This window comes from Chiloscyllium plagiosum, unplaced genomic scaffold (genome assembly GCF_037043375.1).
Source record: "Chiloscyllium plagiosum isolate Xiang-an unplaced genomic scaffold, Cpla_swu_hap1 HiC_scaffold_1, whole genome shotgun sequence".
NCBI classification, from domain to species: domain Eukaryota; kingdom Metazoa; phylum Chordata; class Chondrichthyes; order Orectolobiformes; family Hemiscylliidae; genus Chiloscyllium; species Chiloscyllium plagiosum.
Genome location: NW_028270139.1, coordinates 10,530,608 through 10,545,306, shown reverse-complemented (window position 1 = coordinate 10,545,306; position 14,699 = coordinate 10,530,608). Strand labels below are relative to the sequence as shown.

Here is a 14,699-nt window from a genome sequence, read left to right as displayed (position 1 = left end):
GAAATGATTTTCAGCTTCCTTCCCCTTCTACCTCTTCTTTGTACTTCTGATTTCCATAAACAAGGCATGTTAGAATCATGGCAAGCCTGCGCATCTTGAGGCATAATATAACAAGACTTGAGACATTAACTAAGCGAATGGTTATAAGGAAGTCTAGAACTATCCAAGAACCAGAATTATTGCTTCATTCCTTTTCTACAGGCTACACTTGTTTAAGTACATTTTGAACCAGAATCATGTGCCGTGTCATCAGCATTGTTGCAAAGTAGCCATCTTTCGGTTGCTCCACAGAATAATGCAGCAGCATGAATACATTATGATACATTGTTTTTGGCCAAACAACAGCAGAATGTTGAGACAATGAGGTACATTGGGTTACATGGAAGAGTTGACATGAGGTGCAAACTGAACAATGTGTGTATTGTCAATAATATCCTGCATTATGGAGAAGTTGGGAACAATTGCGAACCCTCTTAATCATCCAACTGCTTCACTCTGGCAGCACAAAATGAAATTATGTCTCTTTGAACAGAAAGTGTTTTTAACCGTCCTTATGTGATAGTACACTGCAAACTGATAGATATCATTAATATCTGCCAAAAGCTACCTGAAAGGAGCCAAACACATTAAAGTTCATACCCATGGTTAACTGCATGTCTGATTTCTATGTGGCTTTTGCACAGTTCAGATGATATGATTGATGCAATTGAGAGATTTCTGACTGAAACTCAGGTAGTAGAATTGCTCTCTGAAGATGTTGAATAGATACATCTTCCTGCTGAAATTCCTCCCACTGTCCTCTTCATCTTTCTTTGAGCATCTTGTGCACCCAAGACTGCAAACCACTGATTTGTGCAGAAGTCTTAAAATCAACTGTAAGTAAATCTGCACCTGCTACAATATTCTCTGTAGACCTCTAAAATTTGAATGCCGACAGAAAGCCCCAAAGAAAATTGCAACAAGAATCAGAAGAAATAAACTAGCAACCGACCTGTAAGTTATTGGTGACTCATTACAAAATGCCGGTGGAGTGTAGGGTTTCTTCATGCTGCTTTACATCGTATTGTACTGTGAAAGGTTAAGAGAGGGTATCAATGAACAATGAAACTCCACAATGACACAGTTGGTACCAAATCATTGTGTCATCCTGTTGTCTGCTCAGTGGAATGCACTAATCTTTTTATTATATGGGTCCACGTGCTCTTCATATGAAAAGTGTGTGCATGCCAAGAACATCATTGAGGATTGGGTATCTCCCTAAGAGTTTAAAGCATCCACAAAAACAGTAATGATAGTACTATAATACTCCACCATAACATCAAAGAAAGCAAAGCATGAATTTCATTAAACTAATTTTTGAGTGGTATCAGGTTTCTTCTCAAATAGCAGAAAGTAACATTAATTGTCTGCTGTGTCAATCCACATGGGGCCCACTGTGTTATGATATTTGAATAATTCATGGATCTGACCAGGCACAGGACATTTACATCTTATTATGTGGTTACTCCATTTGCTGATTACATGTTGTGCCAAATCCATATGGTATTCTCCATTTCTTCCTGGAACTATTTTTCAACCACAACACACTTCATGCAAAGCATTTTATAATAATATACATACAGTGGATGGAACAATGGTGCTGAGCATTAAAGTATTAACACATGTGCGCGTAAGTTTGAGTCTTGCTTTGTTCAGTTGCCAAAATGAGCTGAGTCCAAAAGAGAATTGCTGAGTTGAAGATGAAGTGAATTCAGGTAAGCCAGAAAAGAGTGGGAGATTCATGCCTGGCTGTTCCTTGCCACCACCTTGAAGCCAACTAGAGAAAACTGGTGATGGGATATTTTGTGTTCTGCAAGAGTGTCAGGAAAAATAGATTTTAAGTAAAATTGGATCAAAGCAGAATATTTGCTAAACATACTCAACAAAAGGGAACTTTTGTTATTATAGTCTCTTTATGAAATTAGATATCACAAGGTGTTTCACAAGAGTATTATAGAACCTAATTAAACATTGAGCACCTTGGACCTTGCAGTTGCAGCAAGGCCACCAATAGTAAAGCATCTAAGATTGAGAATTCTCAAGAGGCCAGAATTAGACTGACACTGATTATCTTGGAGGGTGTGAAGCTGGACGAAATTCGAGCAATGGGGAAGCATAAGGCTACGGAAGGAAAGATTTTAAAATGTGGACAAGAATTTAAAATTTGGTGTTGCTTTACAGGACAAAAATTTTGGTTAGTGAGTACAAGAGTGATAAATGAATGAGACATGGCGTAAGTTAGTTTTTGGATGACCAAGTCTACAGAGAGTAGATCTTTAGAAACTGGCCAGGGTTTTATGGAATAATCAAATCTAGAGAGAACAAAGATATGAATGAGGGGTCCAGCAGCAGATACGCTGGGACAGATCTGAAATAGGGTGATAAGGTGGCAATAAGCAGTACTACTAAAGGCACAGATATATAGTGTGAAACTTATTTCAAGATCAAATGCAGCACCAAAGTTATGAACTTTCTGGTTAACTCGTTGCTGCTTGGAAGAGGGAGGGACTCAGTAAGTAAGAAATTGAGTTTGAAGAGGGGGCCAGACACATTGGCCATAACATGGTCCGAAGATGTGCAGGCTAGGTGTCTCCTCCACATTGGGGAGGCAGGACACCTACTCGCAGAGCGCTTCAGAGTACGTCTCCAGGACATCTGCACTGACCAACCCCATCGCCCCGTGGCCAAACACTTCAACACCCCCTCCCACTCCGCTGAGGACATACAGGTCCTGGGCCTCCACCATTGTCAACATTCCACCAATTGTAATGAAGGCATGTGTTCCAGACCTAGAATATAGAACATAGAACAGTACAGCATAGGAAGAGCCCCCGTGGCCATCGATGTTGTGCTGAGCATGACATCAAATTAAACTAATCCCTCCAGCCTGCCCTTGGTCCATATCCCTCCATGCCTTGCAAATTCATGTCCTTATCTAAAAGTCCCTTAAATGTTCCTATTATATCTCCTTCCATCACCACCCCTGGCAACACGTTCCAGAGTCTTGCCACTCTGTAAAAAACTCATCCGTCACATCTCCTTTGAACTATCCCTCTCACCTTAAATGAATGTCCCGTAGCATTAGACATTTCAACTCTGGAAAAGAGATTCTGACCAGCAACCCTATCTATGTATCACATAACATTACAGACATCTATTACATCTCCCCTCAGCCTCCACCTCTCCAGAGAAAACAATCCAAATTTTTATAGCCTCTCCTTATAGCTCTCCTAAACCAGGCAACGCATGGTGGCACAGTGGTTAGCACTGCTGCCTCACAGCGCCATAGACCCGGGTTCAATTCCCGCCTCAGGCGACTGACTGTGTGGAGTTTGCACGTTCTCCCCGTGTCTGCGTGGGTTTCCTCCGGGTGCTCCGGTTTCCTCCCACAGTCCAAAGATGTGCAGGGTCAGGTGAATTGGCCATACTAAATTGCCCGTAGTGTTAGATAAGGGGTAAATGTAGGGGTATGGGTGGGTTTCGCTTCGGCGGGTCGGTGTGGACTTGTTGGGCCGAAGGGCCTGTTTCCACACTGTAATCTAATCTAATCTAATCTAAAAAACCTCTTCTGCACCAGCTTAGTTGCCAATTACTCAGGTAGGGTTTTAGACAGCCAATGCATTTCTGCCATCTGGTCAACAATGTGGAAAATTGCCAAGATATGTTCCGTACACAATAAAGAAATTAAACCCAACCTGTGCACTTACTCCCTCACCACTCGACGCCAGGAGGAAGATCACTTCATCTTCCGCCTTGGGATCCTCCAACCACACAGGATGAATGTGGATTTCACCAGTTTCCCCATTTCCCCTCCCCCCACCTTATCCCAGATCCAACCTCCCAACTTTGCACCGTGCTCATGACCTGTCCTACCTATCCATCTTCCTTCCCACCTATCCACTCCACCCTCCTCTCTGACCTATCACCATTACCCCACCTCCATCCACCTATTGCATTCTCAGCTACCTTGCCCCCAGCCCCATACCCGTCCCATTATCTCTCAGCCCCCCCAGCCCATATGCCTCATGCCTGATGAAGGGCTCTTGCCCGAAATGTCGATTCTCCTGTTCCTTGGATGCACCTTGGAAGCACCTGCTGTGCTTTTCCAGCACCACACTCTCGACTCTGATCTCCAGTATTTGCAGTCCTCACTTTCTCCTAAGTTGATTGGCCATGCTAAATTGTCCATAGTGTCCAGAGATATGCAGGCTAGAGGGATCAGACATGGGAAATGCAGGTTATAGGGATAGTTTAGGGGTGTAGGTCTTGGTGGGATGCTCTTTAGAGGGTCAGTGTGGGTTTGATGGGCCAAATAGTCTGCTTCCACACTGTAGAAATTCTATAATTCTGTGATAGGTTTCCATGCCGTTGATCAGAGTGAGCAATGGCAAGAAAGATGGGAAGAACTAGAAGACAGAATAATCAAATTCTCACCTTAAGAATACACTCCATCATGTCACACGTGCACTGCTATTCTAAATGGGATAGTATTGGAACATATCTAGCAACCCAAACTGGACATACATGAGCTACCGCCTGCCAGCAGTCGCAGAATCCTACTCCAACACAATCTGTAACCTCATGATATGGTATGTCCCGGATTCTACCATTACCATCAAGCCAGGAGACTAAACCTGATTTGATGAAGAGTGCAGAACATCTTTCCAGAAGCTACATTGGGCATAACTAAAAAGTAGGAGTCAACTTGTTGAGGCTACATGAATGGCGATGGACAATTAAACAACTCACTGCAGGAGAGATTCGAAACAACCTCTATCCGCAATAATGGGGGTGCCCGGCGCACCACTGAAAAAGGTAAAGCTGAAGCATCTGCAATATTGTTCAGCCAGAAACACTGAGTGGATGATCCATCTTGACTTCCCCAGCATCACAGGTGCCAGTCTTCAGTCGTTTCACTTCACTCTCCATGGCATCAAGAAACAGATGGAGAGACTGGATACTGCAAAGGCTATGGGCCCTGTCAACCTTCCAGCAATTGTAACAAAGGCATATGTTCCAGACCTAGAATATAGAACATATAACAGTACAGCATAGGAACTGCCCCCTTGGCCATCAATGTTGTGCTGAGCATGACATCAAATTAAACTAACCCTTTCAGCCTGCCCTTGGTCCATATCCCTCCATGCCTTGCAAATTCATGTCCTTATCTAAAAGTCCCTTAAATGTTCCTATTATATCTCCCTCCAGCACCACGCCTGGCAACATGTTCCAGACTCTTGCCACTCTGTGTAAAAAACTCATCTGCCACATCGCCTTTGAACTATCCTCTCTCATCTTAAATGAATGTCCTGTAGCATTGGACATTTCGACTCTGGGAAAAAGATTCTAACCAGCAACCCTATCTATGTATCTCATAACATTACAGACTTCTAATACATCTCTCCTCAGCCTCCACCTCTCCAGAGGTTATTGGAGGCTCTAGCTTCTCCTTGTAGCTCTCCTAATCCAGGATCCCCACTCCCACCCTCCTCTAGCTTATCTCTCCACGCTTCAGGCTCTCTGCCTTTATTCCTGATGAAGGGCTTTTGCCCGAAACGTCGATTTTGAAGCTTTTCGGATGCTGCCTGAATTGCTGTGCTCTTCCAGCACCACTGATCCGGAATCTGGTTTCCAGCATCTACAGTCATTGTTTTTACCTCAGCATCCTGGTAAACCTCTTCTGTACCAGCATAGTTGCCAATTACTCAGGCAGTGTTTAAACAGTCAATGCATCACTGAAATCTGGTCAACAACGTGGAAAATTGCCCAGATATGTTCCGTACACAACAAAGAAATTAAAACCAACCTGTGCAGTTACTGGACATCAGTCTACTCTTAATTAGAAGCAAAATGATTGAAGTTATCAACAACAGTGTTATATGTCATCAACATGTAGATAGGGTGGTTAAGAAGGCATTTGGCATGCTTGCATTCATTGCTTAGACCTTTGATGAGTATAGGAGTTAGGACGTCATGTTGAGGTTGCATAGGACATTGGTGAGGCCTGTTCTGGATAACTGTGTGCAGTTCTGGTGACCCTGCTATAGGAAGGATATGATTAAATTGAAGAGAGTTCAGAAAAGATTTATCGGGATGTTGCTGGGGATATTTGAGTTATAAAAATAGGCTGGACTGGCCGGAAATCTTTTTAACTGGAACATACTAGGTTGAGGGATAAGCTTATAGAGGTTGATCAAATCGTGAGGGACGTAGATACGGTGAATCGCAAGGGCTTTTTCCCTGGGGTGGGGGGAGTTCAAAACAAGGGGGCAGAGCTTTAAGGTGAGAAGAGGAAGTTATAAAAAAAAGCTTGAGGGGACACCTTTTTTTGACACAGAGCGTGGTTCATATGTGGAACGACCTGCCAAAGGAAGTGGTGAATGTAGGTATAGTTACAACATTTAAAAGACATTTGGATAAGTAAACAAAAAGGAAAGGTTTGGAGGGATTTTAGTCAACTGCAGGACTAGTTTAGTTGGGGAACGTGGTCACAGTAGACTAGTTAGACCAAAGGGCCTGTTTCCATGTTATATGAGTCTACGAGTCTCTGACTCTCTCAAGCAGCACTTGCTTGATAATAACTTATTCACTGATATTCATTCAGTTTTTCCACTCAGATCCTGATCTCACAACAGCCTTAGTTTAAGCATGAACAGAAAAACAGAATTCCAGAGGTGAGGTGATTGTGACTGCCATTGGCATCAAGGCCACATTTAATCAATTGTGGAGTCAAGGAGAGTGCGCAAGATTGGGGTCAATGGGGATCAGGGATAGGCTCTGGACTGGATACACACTTAGCTGGCAAAATCGAAGGTGGTCGTGGTTATTGGAAGTTATTCATCTAAACTGCAGAACATCTCTGAAGGTTTTCCTGAAGGTAGTGTCCCAGGACCAACTATTTTCAGTTGCTGCAGCAGTAACCTTCCCTCCATCATAAGGTCAAAGTGGGACTGTTTGCTGATGATGTTTACAAATTTCAGCACTACTGGCAACTGTTTAGATGGAGAAGTGGTCTATGTGAAATTACAGCATGACCAAGATGATAGTTAGATGATACCCAGGCTTGGGCTGACCAGTGGTAAATAATATTTGTGCCATATAAGTGATAGGTTCCATCTCCAACAAGACAGAATCTAACCATCATCCCTTAACATTCAGTGGCATTAACATCACTGAATCCCCTACGATCAACATCCTAGGAATTACCATTGACCAGAAACTGAACTGACCTACTCATAGGATTGCACAGCGGTTCAGTGGTTAGCACTGCTGCCTCACAGTGCCAGCAATCTGGGTTAAATTCAAAGCTCGGCCAAATGTCTGTGTGGAGTTGCACATTCTCCCCGTTTCTGTCTAAGTTTCCTCCAGGTGCTCCAATTTCCTCCCACAATCGAAAGATGTGCGGGTTAGGTTATTTGGCCATGCTAAATTGCCCATAGTGTTCAGGGATGTGTAGGTTAGGTGCATTAGGCGGGGTAAATATAGGGTAGGGGGAGTGGGTCTGGGCGGGATAGTCTTCGGAGGGTCAGTGTGGACTTGTCGAACCAAAGGGCCTGTTTCCACACTGTAGGGATTCTATATAAATACAATGGCACAACAGCAGTTCAGAGTCCAGCATGTAACTCACCTCGTGACTCCTCAAAGCGTTTCTACCATCTACAAGGCACAAGTCCAGAATGTGGTGAAATATTTTCTGCTTACCTGGATGAGTTGGCAGGCTAAGTGTCTCGATCTGTGAGGGAAGGGGCTGTAAGATCCAAAACATAAGACCCTTTAGAAGACACGCATACATAGATACATGCACTGTACATAACACAAACCTTCAAGTTCTCTGGCAATCCTCAGACTTGGCTGCCTCTGTAATGTCCACCTCCCTGCCCCAGATATTGCTGACCACTTAATTTGGCAGCAACACTTTTGCACACAAAGGCTAGGGAAAGAATACAGATGTTTGACCAAGAGGGATAATATTGCCCTGTTCATTTTGTTTCTACATGGTGCAGCAAGCTCTCAAGAGATCCATCGAAACATAGAAAATAGGTGCAGGATTAGGCCACACTTTTCGGCTCTGATTCTCCAGCATCTGCAGTCTTCACTTTCTCCAAAATGAGTAGAGATGTGGGAGGTGTGGAGTAGAGGTGTGGGAGATTAGGGGGGGGGATCAAGAACGAGGGGTGAACAATGTTGCTGTGTGGTGCATCATTATCACACCTACAGCATGTGCTGGCAACTTAAGTAACAAACACACTGCAAGTGCTTCAAACAAACAGTCTTTATTGGAGTCAAGGGGGAGTATGGTTAGTTAAGGTATGCCACCACACTCAGTCAAAGGGGATCATTCAATTCTTGTATCTGGGGTTGGCCATGGTCTGTAAAATGCTTAGTCCTACCAGAGTCCAGGGATCCACGTTCTGGCAGACTATGGATTATGCCACAGTCTGTCCTGCAGGTCAAGTACAACTTGTCAGTATGTCAGCCAGGGTGCTGTGGAGTCCTCAGGCTGGGATTGGAAGAATCTTTCCTGTAATAAGACAAAGGAAGAGAGTGAATGTGATGACAGATGAAAGAGAAATTATTGGCGATGCATAAGCTGGACAGTTAGTAAAGTGCCCCTGTGCATGAGCAAGAAATGCAGAAGACAGGAAATGTTCTGATTTGGAGTTGAGGTCCACTTTGAGTGGATCTAATGCATACAGTTCTGCGAGTTGTAGGCCATATGCTTTGGTGAAAAGTATGTGCAATGGTGAAGTTAGAATGTATGGTAGCCCTCTGAGCATGAGATAGCAGAGGCAACAGAATGGCACTTAAAGTTGTCCAAACGCAGAAATCATTAAACTTCTCCCTGCATTGCTGCACACTTTGTTTCATCCAGGACACTATAAGGACACAGGTCCAGCTCAGTTCAGGCTGGCTAAGTGTAATGAACGGGCCTGCTTTGCCAGTCAACAGAAAAAAGGACTTCTCTCCTCCCCACCAGCCCATCTCCTCAGGAATAACGCTGGAACACCACAGTGTGAGTGGCACTTCTTGGCTTATAGCATCTGAGGTGATGCACAACTGGGTTTTAAATATATCATGGGCATCACAAAGTTCCAGTGACAGTGAGTCCATCAGCTCTCCTGCCACATGATTCCACAAGATGGGTGCTGAAGAGGCTAGCTGTCTATTTAATGTGATGGAGAGTGGAAGATTGTTTGAGAAAGGTTGACCTGGGCTGCCATGATTCACAATCAAGAAAGCACTGTCAAAAAGTGGGAAGACTAAGTCCAACGACTTCAGTTTTCCTGGTGATGTGGAGGTGACGGCGTTTAACTTCACCTGATGAAGGAGGCAGCTCTGCAAAAGCTTGTGATTTCAAATAAACCTATTGGACTATAACCTGGTGTCATGTGACTTCAGTTTTCCCAGTATTTAATGGGCGGGGGGGGGATAGTCCAGTTAATTCAATATTGGATGCCAGATGAACAGAAAGAGGTAGTGATGAGATAAGTTAAGTATCCACAATATCTACACAAACACTAACACTGGTTTACAATGAGGTCATCAGGGAAGCATTAATACAATAAATAGGAAGGCCCAAGGATTAATCCCTGTGGTGTACCATTGATAACATTACATGAGCAAGGTAGTCGGGATACGATTAAACAGACAAAAATGAATCAGATGAGAACAGTCCCACCGAATGATTGACAATGGAAAGGCATTGGAGGAGGCTGGTGTGGTCAGCCATGTTAAAGATTGCAGACAAGTGAGAAATACAATAAGGGAAATTTCATCATTATCACAGCCATTTAGGACGTCATTTGTAACTTTGACCAGGGCCTTTTCACTACCGTGGCACCAGAGGAGACTTGGATGGAGGCTCAAACATGGAATTCAGGATCAATGGACACAGTTTTAAGAGGCAACAACACTTCTAAGAAAAAGGGAAGAGAGATTTGCATTGCAACAGTTTCCAATCATGGTTATGTCAAGAGTTATTTACTTGAGGAAAGGGATAATGATGAGATTTAAAGGAGAGAAGGACAACACCTAAGGAGATAGAACTGCGAACATTGTCAGTTAGTATAGGACCAGGAAGGAACGTTGGGAGGTTGACACAATAGTTGACTGAAGGAGCAGATGGATCTCAGACCAAAACATGAGGGTAAGTAATGCGTCCATCTAATTTTGTACATGGTTATGTTTTCCACGAATTTGTATGATCCTACACCTGCCCCCATTCTAGAAACATTTTGCAAATTCTAGCTCACATTTTCATGCAATAGCAAGTCCAATGATTTAAAACTTTAGATTTTACCTCCCAGCATGCCAAACGTGATCCTCTATATTTACCATTTTTTAAAATATTACACTGCTGGCAGCATGATGCTGAATCAGAAATGTAGGCATGAATGCCAATCTTGTACGCAAGGTTTTCTTTTTCTTGAAATTCTTGACAGTTCTTGAAATTACAAAACCTCAGCTGTGAAAAAATGAAAATACCTATTTCTTTATAGTAGCCAGCTCAGAACTGGTCAACTTTTCTCAATGATTACATACACATTCATCTCTGTAGTCACCTAACTTTCATTATAGTTGTTATACAATATTGACAGACTGAAATACTAATTCAAGGATTCTTGAAGGTATAGGTGATAGTGTGCAGATGAATTTATTTTTCCTTTCAAACTAAAATCAAATGAAGAAACGAATAATTCCTTTTAAGATTTATCTGCAAACTAACTAAGGGTGATGTGAGAAATTAGTCACACAGCAAGTAGTTAGGCAATGGAATGCACTGCCTGAAAGTGTTTTGGAGGTAGATTCATTTGAGGCATTCTAGAGGGAATTGGATAATTAGATTAGATCACATTAGATTACCTACAGTGTGGAAACAGGCACTTCGGTCCAACAAGTCCACACTGACCCTCCGAAGAGTAACCCAGCCAGACTCATTTCCCTCTGACTACTGCAGCTAACTTAAGGTGGGCAATTTAACATGGCCAATTCACCTAATCTGCACATCTTTGGATTGTGGAAGGAAACTCACGCAAACATGGGGAGAGTATGCAAAACTCCACACAGACAGTTGCCTGAGGCTGGAATTGAACCTGGGACCCTAGCACTGTGAGGCAGCAGTGCCTACCACTGACCACCCTGCCATCCCCATGGATAAAAATGATGTGCGGAGACATGGAGAAGAGGCTGGTGATTGGCACTAGGTAACAGAATCAGTGCAGGCTGAATGACCTCCTTCTGCACCCTGTCATTTTCCACTGTCAGTCAGAGAAATCACATCAGCGCCAACTCACTCATGTCATACCTTGCCTAAGTGATAAGGTTTGACATCAGGTGCCAAAATGTTGGGTCCACTACTTTTCAACGTTTATATAAATGATTTGGATGTGAGCATAAGATGTACAGTTAGTAAGTTTGCAGATGACACCAAAATTGGAGGCGTAGCAGACAGCAAAGAAGGTTACCTTGGATTACAACAGGACCTTGATCAGGTGAGCTAGTGGGCTGAGGAGTGGCTGATGGAGTTTAAGTTAGATAAATTATAGGTGCTGCATTTTGGGAAAGCAAATCTTAGCAGGGCTTATACACTTAATGGTAAGGTCCTAGGGAGTGTTGCTGAACAAAGAGATCTTGGAGTGCAGGTTCATAGCTCCTTGAAAGTGGAGTCGCAGGTAGAGAGGATAGTGAAGAAAGCATTTGATATGCTTTCCTTTATTGGTCAGAATATTGAGTACAGGAGTTGGGAGGTCATGTTGCGTTGTACAGGACATTGGTTAGGCCACTGTTGGAATATTGCATGCAATTCTGTTCTCCTTCCTATTGGAAGGATATTGTGAAACTTAAAAGGGTTCAGAAAAGATTTACAAGGATGTTGCCAGGGTTGGAGGATTTGAGCTATAGGGAGAGGCTGAACAGGCTGGGGCTGTTTTCCTTGGAGCGTTGGAGGCTGAGGGGTGACCTTATAGAGGTTTATAAAATCATGAGGGGCATGGATAGGGTAAATAGGCAAGATCTTTTCCCTGGGGTTGGAGCAGTCCAGAACTAGAGGGCATAGGTTTAGGGTGAGAGGGGAGAGATATAAAAAGAGACCTAAGGGGCAACATTTTCACACAGAGGGTGGTACGTGTATGGAATGAGCTGCCAGAGGAAGTGGTGGAGGCTGGTACAATTGCAACATTTAAAAGGCATTTGGATGGGTATATGAATAGGAAAGGTTTAGAGGGATATGGGCTGGGTCCTGGCAGTTGGGACTAGATTGGGTTGGGATATCTGGTCAGCATAGACGGGTTGGACCGAAGGGTCTGTTTCCATGTTGTACATCTCTATGTCTCTATAAGTGAAGAAAATTATGATCAGTTCGCTCAAATGGCTTCCCAAAAGTTGGTGTCAATGGCACGTACAGTACTGCAAAAATTTAATACTGGGGCCATATTTTGCTGAAGTGGAGCATCTTGTCTTTTATAGTCTGAGAGTTCTTCCCTCTATGGTCAACTCTAAAGGGGTTGCAATGTGACCAGCACACGAGAATTGACTCTGTAACTCATCTTCGAAATACATAGTGGCATACACCCATTTAAGAGGGCAGACCAGGGGTCTGCCAGAAACCTGTTGGTCTTCCAGGTCAAGGAGTTGACCCCAGCTGGATGTTGCAGACTGGCCCATTCCCAGGTCCATGACGCAGTAACGTTTGGAGCAGCAGCCTCCAAGGGGTAGCGGGGTTAGACCACTGTCTGAGGTCTCTTTGCTGAAGGTAAATGGGAGTCTGTTCAGATATCGGACTCTCCCAGCGTCTCAAATATATGTAAATATTAGTACCGTCTGTCTAACAGAGCCAAAAGTCCAATGGTTTTGCTTTTGTTTATTTGATGTGGAACTGTTCAGAACGGATCCGCGTTTGTGACAATGTGCACACACACACACATAAAGATTTTATTTATCAGCGAAGAATAGTTTTGAAATAAAACAAACGCAGACAGTACATCAGTTTATTGTCTCATCTGAAATATGGCACCCGTTACTGCAGTGCTGGCTTTTGGGAAATTCTTTCCAGAGAGCACCAATACCTTGTGCTGTCTTTTTTTTTATCATGGGGAGATCTACCAGAGCGCAAGTGAATTTCACACCAGTCTACCTGGCATTACAGTTTGCGTTATCTATTCAATGTCGGTTCACCTCCTTATTTACCCAGCACATGTACACTCAATGAGGATCCCTGGAATAGTTTGGAGATTCCAATGTTTTCACCACCTTAACAGCAAGGACTGCGCTTAAATTCTGTCTAACGGCTCTCCTTTTTCCACCTCATATCCCTATTAAAACACACAGATAAACTTCACACATCCTACTGTCGGAACATCTAGTTGCTAGATTCATCGGGTGTCCTGTCATAGTATAAGTTGCTGAAGTTTCTCTCTCTCTCGTGAACTAGCAGGGGAGCACACAGCACTGCCAACATCACAGCGCAGTTGGGGAAAGCACTCCAGGATTATGCCGCACAACTGCTTTAATGTACGGAAACTTGCGGAAATCCTCAACGCGAAGATGAGAAAAGAAGGGGGGGGGGGGGGGGAAGAGAGTGAGTGAACATCTCATTGCTGCCTCACAGCAAGAACAACCTTTCTTTTTAACCCAGTCCGGGACGGGAGAAGGATTTCGGTCACACTTTGTTGCTCAATGACTCGGGAGGTTGGGCTGGAGTCGACAGAGTTTAAACATCACGGGTCACAGGTTGATTTGAATCAGTGAGCTTTTATTTACAAAACAAAAAAATATAAATCACCATGCCATCTTAAACGTGTCAAATGCAAAAAGTTCATTAAAATCCTGAAAACAAAACCACGCTGTTCAGCACCGAATAAATCATCAGGATGAATAAAGTGAATCGCGCAGCACCAGGTTTATAAATCCAACAGATTTAATTGGAAGGTTCCAATTAAACCTGTTGGACTATAACCTGGTGTTGTGTGATTTTTAACTTTGTCCACCCCAGTCCAACACCGGCATCTTCAGATGAGGATGAATGATATTGCCACACGGACCCTCTTCATCCTCGCCCTGTGCAGTCCGAGACATCGCCCACTCACTCCTTCACCATCTGCCGTCCTGTTTACAACCTCCCTCCGCACCGTCAAATCCCGCTTGAAATCCCCCATTGCTTGAACGATGTGAAAATCAGCGCCCGCTTTTACTTCCCTCCGGGAATCAATGATGCATTCACAGAGCAGTGGTGGACCCTCTCATTTAGAGTGTTGTGTGTGTGTGTTTTTCCCCCAGGCGGGGTTTATTTGCTGGGTGCTTGGGGAGAGGGACAGCGCTCCCACATGAAACCCCCTTGGGGACACCCTGACTGCGCTGTGACTGACTGAGAATTTGAGTGGCAAGTCCTTTTGCGGGTGTTCACAGCAGGAGCGCGTTCCCGGGGGGGGGGGCGCGCTGACGTCGCGGGCGCGCGTGCACGCGGTTGTGATGGACTTGTTGGAAGGTGGGGGGTGGGAGGGAGCTGGGGAAGAGGGTGGGAGATATCATGTGGGGGAGAGATTGAGTCCGCCACCCACACGCTCGGGTTTTACCTGCTCACAGCGTGTCCAGCCCCCAGCGAGCGAAGGAGCGTACGCCAGACCCTCAGGCTGCTGCTGGCTTCTCAAACCGTTGTTACCTCA

At 44.1% G+C, this 14,699-nt stretch overlaps 1 long non-coding RNA gene across 1 annotated transcript; it reads right to left on the bottom strand.

The window, feature by feature from the left end:
* Positions 1-1,388: 1,388 nt before the first annotated feature.
* LOC148152068 (uncharacterized) lies at positions 1,389-14,679 on the bottom strand. The gene is made up of 4 exons (XR_015751997.1): positions 14,610-14,679; positions 8,430-8,560; positions 7,741-7,786; positions 1,389-1,849 (listed from the first exon to the last, which is right to left on the bottom strand). It is a non-coding gene; the product is annotated as an uncharacterized LOC148152068 (long non-coding RNA).
* Positions 14,680-14,699: the final 20 nt, after the last annotated feature.